Source organism: Triticum dicoccoides, chromosome 6A, assembly GCF_002162155.2.
Source record: "Triticum dicoccoides isolate Atlit2015 ecotype Zavitan chromosome 6A, WEW_v2.0, whole genome shotgun sequence".
Lineage (NCBI taxonomy): Eukaryota > Viridiplantae > Streptophyta > Magnoliopsida > Poales > Poaceae > Triticum > Triticum dicoccoides.
The window spans coordinates 208,540,596-208,551,015 of NC_041390.1; positions in this window are offsets into that span (position 1 = coordinate 208,540,596).

The following is a 10,420-nucleotide window of genomic DNA, read 5'->3' on the forward strand; positions in this document are numbered from 1 at the left end:
GTGGTCTTCGACGTTTAGCTTGTTACCTCAGCTACGATCTTGAGCCCTCGGCAGGATCTGGTAGATAGTCAGGCTTCTCAGCCTTTTTCATTTATAGATGTCTGTACTCAGACATGATAGCTTCCGCTTGTGCTTTGATTTGTATGCTCTGAATGTTGGGTCGTGAGACCCCTGTTTGTAATATCTCGCTCCTCGGAGCCTATTGAATAAATACTTGAGTCGTATAGTCATTTTGTGATGCCATGTTGTATTGCACATATCGAGCATATTGTGTGTATGTTATTGAAATGCTTGGTATGTGTGGGATCTGACTATCTAGTTGTTTATCTTTAGTAGCCTCTCTTACCGGGAAATGTCTCCTAGTGTTTCCATTGAGCCTTGGTAGCTTGCTACTGCTCCGGAACACTTAGGCTGGCCGGCATGTGTCCTTCTTCGTTCCTGTGTCTGTCCCTTCGGGGAAATGTCACGCAATGAATACCGGAGTCCTGTTAGCCCGCTACAGCCCGGTTCACCGGAGTCCTGCTAGCCCAGTGCTACAGCCTGGATTCACTCGCTGATGACCGACACGTTCGATGTTGGGTCATGGATGCCTGTCCCTGTAAGTTTGTGCCACTTTGGGTTTACGACTAGCCATGTCAGCCCGGGCTCCTTACCATATGGATGCTAGCAACACTACCATATACGTGTGCCAAAAGACGCAAACGGTCCCGGGCAAAGGTAAGACGACACCCGTGTGAATACCGTGCGTGAGGCCGCAAAGTGATATGAGGTGTTACATGCTAGATCGATGTGGCATCGAGTCAGGGTCCTGACAGCGTTGGTATCAGAGCTTGACTGCCTGTAGGATTACCAAGCCAAACTGGTCGAAGTTGAGTCTAGAAATTCTTTAGTTATATAAGGGAATTGATTGTGGGATGGAACGTAAGGCTCTTTTTACTCCTTATACCTTATGCCTTCTGATCTGAGTCATCTTATCTTTCCTGCGGGGATTAAGAACTAGGCCATCTCTTCTTTCTATCAGGATCACGTGTTACTAATCCGTAGACTTATAGATTGTTGGATTTAAGCTTGAGTTCAGTTTCTATTACTTCCGTATGTTAATTGTTAATCTCGAAACCGTGATATTGTGCTTCTGAGTGGTTATGCCACCATTTTTGTGAATGTCTCAAGTCTTTTCTGAGCATTTACAGCCGTTATGCTGTCCAAGTCATCCTAGGTTTCTAAAATAGTCGGATGCATTTGCAAATCCCTTCCTTCTGTTTCCAATGTGCCTTTGGTCAGATTAATCACACAAATCAGTGAGTTGAGGTACTTTATTGCCTTGACATATATGTTGGAGCTGGTATTATGACCCTAGGTGTCTTAGGGGATCATCTAGTAATTTAGCCATGATTTGTGTCCCAGTGTGATGATTCTGGCCATCATTCTTGTAAGCATCTCGTGATGCCACTTAGTTAGTAGGCATTTCACTTCTGGGTTTTGAACCCGAGATTCACTCTATTTACTTCATGTAGATAGTGTTTGCTAGTTCCTTTAGGTTATTAGTAACCTTTGCGATAGTCCTTGAAGTCCGTGGTATCTTCTTCTTCCAAATACCATGAACTACTTATGGCAGAAGTTCCTCGTTGAACTGAAATATCACAACAGGATTATTCTTGAGGAGTTCTCCATTCATAAATCGTGACTCTGCCAGTTCTACCTTTCTGCATGGGTTATCCGGAAGAAATATGTTGAACTTGGTTCGACATGCTAAACCATGCATCCACAACTCAGAAAATCGTATGTTCCTTTGAGTTGTCCATCTTTAGTTGTTTTCTGGCCCTTGTATATCAATTGATATTCAGGAGTAGTTATGCATCCGTGTTCATCGTAGCCATTCCATTCAGGATGAATAGGAGAAACAAACTCCAGAACCTCATCCATATCTAGGATTGGGTCAAAGAAATTGTATTCCGCAGATCAAGTTGCAATCCAGCTTCTGGTCTGTTCTACCTTGAAGTATTACCATCTTGATATCAGGAATATCATGGGAATTGCACACCATCTTATAAATTCTTGACGCAGTAATACTTCTTATCATCATTGATAGTTTCTCGGTTTCCGTGTTATTATAACCGGAATGCCGGCAAGCGAATCGTGGTGTGTGAAATCAATACTCCTAGCAACTCCGTTGCTTGGTAGTTAAATGGACAATAACGTCATCCTTAGCGAGTTGACTATTGAATCATCACCCTAAGGTTGATTGTGCTATCTAGTCCATTCTCCTGGTGCACTCCTCGATTGATGAGATAGGATTTTGTTAAATCCTCGCTCATTTGATCATATCGTCTTGCCCTGAAAAGCAAGATTGTTCTTGAGCTTAGTAACATATCGGTGGTTCGTGATTTTCCGTATATCTTCTCGGAAGTATTACCAGGTTGTCACCTGACCGCTATGTTGAGTCCGTGATCAAGATGGTCTCCTGAAAACCACCTCTTCTCCAAGAATCTGTGTGGGATACCCCTGAGCTAGTTGGTCAAGCTAAACAACAACTTGGAGAGTTGGAAGATAAAAGCTTGCCCAACTTAGTTCATTTCTCAAAAGGGATATCTTGTGGTTGTGTGTGTTGAAGAAAGATGATATCTTTATTGGTTGATCCTCGTGATCAATTGTTGGATCTATCATCTTACCTAAACCTTTGATTGAGTATGGGCTATCATCAAATCAAATCAGAACCAACGATATTCGTAATGTTGTCTTACTCGTGGTTTTTCCTCGAGCATACACCATTATATTCTTTGGTCTGACCAATGCTATCACCGTGTTCACTTAACTATGGGATTCCTTTTAAAAAGGGAACCCGGATGAATTGTTGTTGAGCCCATTGACAACATCCTTATCTCCTCCATGATTTTGTTGAACATTAAGCTATTGTTGGAAACTTTGTAAACAATGCCTTCGAGTTCCGTCTCTAAGGTATATGTTTGGATGGAAGAAGTGACTTCCTTTGATTCACGTGCATTTGATGTAAGTTGCCGCCGTGAATTCGAGAAAGCATGTTTTACCTCCTCTGGAACCATCCAAAGTCCGTTATGCACGTGCGAAGTATTCTGTGGTTTGATAGACTGATCATCTTCATTCCATATGTGTATCCTAGCACACCAAGCCACTGACTGATTTGTTCTAGGAGAAGGAGTTCTTTTTAAGAGCTAACCCGGGCTTAATCAAGAACTTTGATATCCTCGATGATGGTTCCCAACCAGAACTCGGTAGTGTTTATTATAAGACTACCATGTGGTCGTGCTTGTCTGGGACAACATGTTCACATGTTTGTAGCGGAACCAGCTCATGTTTTGGAGCTTGCTATCATAGTTCATTTCCCGAGAATCTCGCAACGTCATCTCGTCGATTTGTGTTGCAAACTTTCATTTTTCTTCCTAGACTCGATGAGTCTGGAATATCCTGACACCAACCAGATCTGAATCTCAGGCAGATATGATAGTTGGAACATTTCCCAAGAACTTTAATATTGGTCTCGCGATAACCGGTAAAGTGGATGTCATGGCCAACACACCCAGCCGGAAGACCTGTTATTATAATATCTTGTTTGAGGAAGTTGGCCACCTCCCCATAAGGATTTCGTAGGAATTACCTCCGTAACTGTTCCTTATGGATTCTATTGCTCCCGAAGTCCGACCTTTACTTGATGTTCTAGTTATCAAACCATATCTATGGGTGGATTACGCTAGCACATCAAGGAGAACATTAGAAGCGGAGTGCTAAATGTCTCTCGGTCGATCATCCAGATTTTGTTTCCTTGGCCTCGCTAGGGTGAAATCTGAGTTGATGTTATCTTCCTATGCATCTGCATCGTCCATCGTTGTTCATCATGGTGGTATGTTGTGTTTCCAGGATCCTTGACACGGATGTTGGTAAAACCTTGATGAATATGGAAATGCTCAAGTTCTTGAGAGCACGCACAAGCGCTAGGTGTTATCATCGGCACTAACTGGGTTTGCTCTCAGTTTCCTCGGCAATGCTATGACCTTTTCAAACAGTGAATTCACTCTCTATTATTGGGTTCTTCCCCAGTTACCAGAATCATTCCCAGCATTTGCATTTTGTTCCCAGCTTGCACCGCCAATGTGCCATTCTACCATGGGTCTCTTCCATTTCCGGTGATAAGCAAAAATCACCCATTACGTTGTCTTCAACAAGGTAATCCACATCATCCAAGTTTGAGTATGCCATTCTACCGAACCCCTCTAAATGATCGATTATGATTTGCCTTAAGCTAGTATAAGAGTTTCAATGATCTCTGAATCAAAGGTAATTCTTTTTGCCACTTAGGGTAATAATCTACGAATCACCCTCCTCCAGGATGTTTCGTCGTGGTATCATGGCAACTCAACTCCTTGCTACGTTGACAATCGTTTACCACCTTCTTAAGTGTGGAATTGTTGTCTACCTAGTGAACCCTCGTCATCCGTTCTCTCCACCCCTCTTGATGTGTATCTCGTGTCTCAACCCGAGAGATGGTTCTATGTCTCATTCCGTGAGTTAATCCTGAGTTGTTCGATCTTCGAGAAGATCGACCCTTCTAGAGTCTCCTTCTTCTCTCCATGCCATGTTGGCAGGATTTCTCAGAGCAAGACTTCGAGACAATGATGGTGAACGAATCAACATTCAATTGAAGTGCAACCTGGATCGTGAAGATTGCGCTAGTTTACGTTCCCCCTTTATCTTACCCTACGTTTGAATCTCGAGACGAGATTCTTGTTTAGTAGGGGTGAGTTGTCACATCCCTAGCTTCTGGTGCTGCCTGGTGTTTGCATCATGTCTAAATTTCTGAAATTTGAACTAAGGAAATTTGGAAGCCTCAAAGATTTAAATAAAAGAGGGGCAAAAACCCTAGAAATCTCATTCATTGCTCCAAAGTGCTCTTCTTAAATGTTTGATAATTTTTGGTAAGGGTTCTGGTCCCAACCCAAATATTGAACATTTTTAAGGATTTATTTTTGGGACTTTGGATTTAATTCATTAGCTATTTGAATTTGAATTATATTCATATAATTAGAATATAATTTCAAATACCCCTGAAATATTTTATAAGCTTTTGGAAAAGTCCTTAAGCAGCATAAATATTTTCAGAGGAGTTTTGGCATTGTTTGAATTATTTTCAAATTCAAAACAGTGGCAAAACAGATTAAATAAAAGAAAAACAGAACAGAAATAAAAAAGGAACAGAAGCCTACCTGGGCCACTTACCTGCAGCCACCTAGCGCCCCACCTGGTGGCCCAGCAGAAGCCGGCCCAGCCCACCACTGCAGCCCTCCGTCGTCTTCCTCCCCTCGCCCCGAAGCAGCTGCGTGCTCGCACGCGCACGGCCGCGCGGCCACCTCCTGCTTGCCGACGAGCCCCTGGCCGCGTGGACGACTCCCGCAGGCCGTCCCAATCCCGCTGACCGTTTCGCTCACTCTCCCCCCTCGACCCTCCCTCCTCTGCTCCCTCTCTCCCGCCTGGACCGAACGGAGCCGCCGTCACCGACGAGCTCCCTCGCGGCCACAGCCACCCCCTCGCTCCCTCTCCACACCCATGAGCTCCGTCCCGACCCCATGAAGCTCCACCACGACGCATGCGACGCCGGGTGCCCTGTAGCCACGCCATCACCGCCATCTTCATCGCCACGGCCGGCAATCGCCGCCGTTCGATTCGCCGCCGACAGGACGTCCCCGAGCCCACTCAGCGTCTCGTCCGACTCCCCGTGAGCTCCTCTTCTCTTCCCCTCACTCCCCGCACCTGATTTCGTCCCCTAGCTCCATCTTCCACCACGGCCGAAGCTCGCCGCCGCCGTGCCTCGTCGCCGTCGTGGCCAGAGCCACTGTGGCTCGAAGTCGGGCACACCATCGTGCTCCACACCTCACCAGGAGCACGTAGCACGCACCAACGCCTCCCCTAGCGCCCTGCATCGCCTAACCCGCCGTTGGCCGAACTCCGGCCGCCGCTCACGAGCTCGCCGTCGTCGGTACTGGCCACCACAGGCACGGCCACCACCACCATTCGATGCGCACCAGCAAGGGCTCTCCAACGAGCCCAAGCACAGCCTCGCCCGTGCCCTGTAGCGCATTTCCGGCTCGCGCCGCCGTCTCGGGCCTCGCCGGCGTCATGTCGCCGGTGGGTTTGACCCCACTGACCCGGGATTTGACCCTGCTAATTAACCCTGTGACACTGACAGCAGGGCCCCACCTGCTAATTAATCCTAGATTAGTTTCTGTTTAGTTTTTAACTAATCCTAGTGGCCCCACGCGTCAGCTTTGACTAAGCTGACGTGGCTGTTGACTGGGCCCACATGTCAGCGACACTAATCAGCCCCAGTCACTGACCAGTGGACCCCACTGGTCAGGTTTGATCTGAACCTGCCCTGTTGACCTGATGACATCAAGGTGATGTCATGCTGACGCATTAAATGATTTTCTGGATTTAAAATAAATCAGAAAATCCAGAAAATAGCTAAAACTTCTAAAAATCATAGAAAATTAACCGTAACTCCAAATTAAATAATTTATATATGAAAAATTATCAGAAAAATTCAAGGAATCCATCTGTACCATTTTCATGCATGTTAGAACAACTTATAGCTGCTGTTTAGCACAAATCAATTAAATGGCATTTGAATAATCACATATGGAGTTTAAATTTGAATCTTGGATTCAAACCAACTTCATTTAATCTGTCGCTAGTTGCATTAGCCCAAAACACATTCATATTGCCATGTCATAGCATGCATCATATTGTGCATTGCATTGATCGTGTTTTTCTGTATTTGCCGGTAATTGTCCCCTCTCGATAGACGTGTACCGATGATGTGATCGTTGACACTGATGAAGACCCAATGTTATGTTCAGAAGTGCCAGGCAAGCAAAACCCCCTTGTTCATTCCGATACAATCCTACTCTCTCGCTCCTGCTCTCTTTTACTGCATTAGGACAATATCAATTCATCTGTTACTTGCTGCGGTAGCTGAACCCCTTTATCCTCTGCATGACCTGTCATTCCACAGTAATTAGATGAAACCCACTAGCATGAGTAGGAGTTGTTTGAGCCCTGATGTGCCTACTCATTCATGCTTGTTTGTCATGCCTGCTACTGCTTAGAGTTGAGTCAGGTCTGATTCATCAGGGATGAATCAGAGGCGTGTGAACATGTCCTACTGTGTGTGAGCTAAGTGTGTGAACACGATTTGGTAAAGGTAGCGGTGAGAGGCCATGTAGGAGTACATGGTGGGTTGTCTCATTGCAGCCGTCCTCAGGAACTGAGTTCTGTGTTTGTGATCCATGATTCAGCTACTACCACGCATTGGGCCCGAAACCAATGGACCCTCTCGGCTTCTTGATCACCCTTGTCCTCTGTCCAGGAGTTGCAAGTAGTTTCTGGTGTTTGTAGTATGCTGGAGGCCGTGCGCAGCGCTGACCGTAGGGGTGGGCTGTGATGCAGTAGGCACGTGGCCGGGTAAACCGGGCGCCCGTTTGGTGTCACGGAACCCTGTTCACATCGTTTGGGGCTGTGAGCGAAACTCCGGCCGGATCTCCTCATGGATGGAACCCGAATAGGCGATAAACCTGGACTAGAGACTTAGGTGATTAGGTAGGTCGTGGCCGACACCCACGTTGGGCTTCCGCTTGAAGGTTGCCGAGTACATGTCGTGTAAACGGCGGTAAGTGGTGAGAGCGTGTGTGAAGAAGTACACCCCTGCAGGGTTAACCTAATCTATTCGAATAGCCGTGTCCGCGGAAAAGGACTTCTGGGTTGCTTATATCAGTTCATAGACAAGTGAAAGTGGATACTCTAAAATACGCAAGATAAGCGTGAGTGCTATGGATGGCGTTCTCGTAGGGAGACGGGAGCGGTTCCATAGTGGTGTATTGGTTGGTGAATATGTGGACTCGTGTGCGCCACCTCAAAAGAGTTACTCGCAGTCGTAGTTCAGGATAGCCACCGAGTCAAAGCTGGCTTGCTGCAGTTAAACCCCACCACCCCTTTGTTGATAATGATGCATATGTAGATAGTTCTGATGTAAGTCTTGATGGGTACATTTGTACTCACGTTTTCCTATTTTATGTTTTTGTAGAGAGACTTCAGTCTCACTAGTAATTCCGCGTGGTCTTCGACGTTTAGCTTGTTACCTCAGCCACGATCGTGAGCCCTCGGCAGGATCTGGTAGATAGTCAGGCTTCTCAGCCTTTTTCATTTATAGATGTCTGTACTCAGACATGATAGCTTCCGCTTGTGCTTTGATTTGTATGCTCTGAATGTTGGGTCGTGAGACCCCTGTTTGTAATATCTCGCTCCTCGGAGCCTATTCAATAAATACTTGAGTCGTATAGTCATTTTGTGATGCCATGTTGTATTGCACATATCGAGCATATTGTGTGTATGTTATTGAAATGCTTGGTATGTGTGGGATCTGACTATCTAGTTGTTTATCTTTAGTAGCCTCTCTTACCGGGAAATGTCTCCTAGTGTTTCCATTGAGCCGTGGTAGCTTGCTACTGCTCCGGAACACTTAGGCTGGCCGGCATGTGTCCTTCTTCGTTCCTGTGTCTGTCCCTTTGGGGAAATGTCACGCGATGAATACCGGAGTCCTGTTAGCCCGCTACAGCCCGGTTCACCGGAGTCCTGCTAGCCCAGTGCTACAGCCTGGATTCACTCGCTGATGACCGACACGTTCGATGTTGGGTCATGGATGCCTGTCCCTGTAAGTTTGTGCCACTTTGGGTTTACGACTAGCCATGTCAGCCCGGGCTCCTTACCATATGGATGCTAGCGACACTACCATATACGTGTGCCAAAAGACGCAAACGGTCCCGGGCAAAGGTAAGACGACACCCGTGTGAATACCGTGCGTGAGGCCGCAAAGTGATATGAGGTGTTACATGCTAGATCGATGTGGCATCGAGTCGGGGTCCTGACAGTTCATCATTCTCTATGGTGTGAATTTGCCAGTACATTCAATGTACTGACCCATTTCGGGCTGCAACGTCTCATGTTGCAGGATTATCTTACGACGAGTAAGTGATACGTTAGGGTTACGATTTCTACACTCAACTTTGCCGTTGGTGTTGATGGGAATCCACAACCTTGTTGCTTCCGCTATATGGATTGAGATAATAGTATTTACGTTACTTTTTACATGTGATTTACCTCTGTTATAAATCCTTTGAGTACTGTGTGTGTCAGCATACCGATCCAGGGATGACACTTAAGCACAGAGACTTGATCCATTCGGGTCAGGTCGCTACAAGATGGTATCAGAGCACATGTTGACTGTAGGACGTGACCCTAGAAACTGGCAAGCCCATAGCAAAGATTTTTCTCTACAACTTTCCCCTTTCAAAAAGATCTTTTACCTCTCTTCTCTTCCGAGCTTATTCAAAAATTTCCTTTTAGTGAGACTATACCCCTTTCCCCTTTTGACCACACAAGGATTCGACTGATGAGACCACTCCAAGAAGTACAGGATATCAGACCAGTAAGACCATTCGGAATGAAGAAGATTTTTCCATACATTATGATAATGGAAACTACAGCCGTTGAAGACTCTGAAGACTAGGAGAATTGGAGGCTCTGAAGAATCCCCAGATTTGTATGACCTAGGAATGGCTACCCTTTTAGAACTTGGCAGACTATGGAAGTTGTCAATACCCGAGATCAAGGTGTATCGGAGAAAGACTGAAACAAGGAGCATGAGAACTCAAAGTTTTGTCAATAAAACCCTAAGGCAGGAGATATCAACTATGGAATGATAGCTCATGGAAATGACAAGAGTAGAAACACAGCTATCCAAGAAGTTATCTCCCGCTGATGCTATTGTCACCATGCTGAGTTAAGGATGCATGTCATTAGAATGGATTTGATGGAAGAAGGCTGATGGAGCACCTATTAGTAAGATGAAGTTTTAACCTTAGCCGGTGTATCACCAGTATCTAGAGTAGTACATCAAGAAGTTAAGATGGAGCCACAAGAAGCCATATTTGAAAGGAAACATTTTGTGAAGAACTCAGGACCCAAAAGTTGAAAGTAGCCAAGCTGGAGGAGCTACAACCTTGAGATACCGGAGAATTGTCAGGAACTGAAGGACAGTATGACCATGGTTCATGTGAAGGATGTTGAAACCAGAAGTTTGGAACGCAACTCCGGAATATTAAAGGACGTCACGAGAGACTTCGCGTCAACAGAGTTGATCTAGCAAAAGAACTTGAGAAAGATAAGCATGATCAGAAGAAGCCATTGGAGGCATGAACAAGACTTGAAGAGTTTGGCGACGATGACCTTAGCAGACCAAACCCCTGTTTTATACCTACGTTAGATGCGACGATTGTGAGCTGTCATTTGTTTGATGTTTTCCTGACAGCCACAATAAAATCTGTCTTTTAAAAACCAT